The following is a 1,168-nucleotide window of genomic DNA, read 5'->3' as shown; positions in this document are numbered from 1 at the left end:
GTTTCATTTTTAAGTTAAATTAATTTACATTATTTGTGGTAAACAATTTATTGGTACAGTATATTGCAAAAGGTTTTGTAAATGGTTGGTCCTTACAATACTGTGAGTGTGCTTGATTATTCATAAAAAAAAAAAACTAATTCTGATCATCTCCGTGAAATGGCTGTATTTTGTTTTCCCCGGTTGTTAAAAAGCCAAGTTCTTTCACATTGACGGACAATCATGAAGGAGTACTGCTGTAGCAGTATTTTTGTTTGGTGATGCCAGGGGACACTTTTGAATTCATATGTAATAGCACTGCTATAGCAGTGCTCGAAAACCGACCAGAAATGGACACTACTGCTACAGCAGTGATTTTTTTCAATGGTATAATATGAGATACCAAGTCTACTTTCCATATACATCATAAAGTGACATTGATCGCTGATAAAATAAAGCAATATTTTAATTTAAAAAAATTCTTAATTATTTCTTTTATAAAATTGATTAATTTAAGCATGCTTTTTATAAATATTTATAATCCTCACTTTGATTACAAAATTACAAAAACACTTAAGTTCAATTTCCTAGAAAAATAATTTTTGTAGTTACTGCTTTTCCCAGTAACAAGGCAGTATCGCCCCATCATTCAAAGAGTGTCAAGTGAAAAATCTTAAATTTATAACAATCCATAATTTATCTTAACACTTCAGTTTTAGCAGAATTATGGACTTAAAATATAAATTCAAAATTTAAAAATAAAGTTATCACACGTTTTGCACACTTGTAGTTCTCATAGGTCAAAGATACTGTCAATTTAGTTGTAATACAATAAATAGAATAATAATGAATATGCTTACGAAGATGTTTATTGTTTTTGGTTTTTCCTCCACCACGGTCACCGCCTCTGCTGCTACTGCCCCAATCAAAAAATCAGCTACAACTTCACGTACAGCATTGTCGCCAAAAACATGGATGTATGCTGGCATCTATAAAATTCAGTTTCCACTTTATCAGGACGAAAAGCAATCAACTGTAACTTTCTATTTGTTTTTTCAGTATTTAATACAATATTGTGCACATAAAAGATTATTTTGTTAAAATTATTAAGCATAAAAACATCTTATTTACCTACAATATTGGTTATTAATTATTAGTTTAATAGCTTATTCCAATATTACCCAAGACT

This window comes from Acyrthosiphon pisum, chromosome X, assembly GCF_005508785.2.
Source record: "Acyrthosiphon pisum isolate AL4f chromosome X, pea_aphid_22Mar2018_4r6ur, whole genome shotgun sequence".
Classification (NCBI taxonomy): domain Eukaryota; kingdom Metazoa; phylum Arthropoda; class Insecta; order Hemiptera; family Aphididae; genus Acyrthosiphon; species Acyrthosiphon pisum.
Note: the sequence above shows the minus strand (reverse complement) of the source record.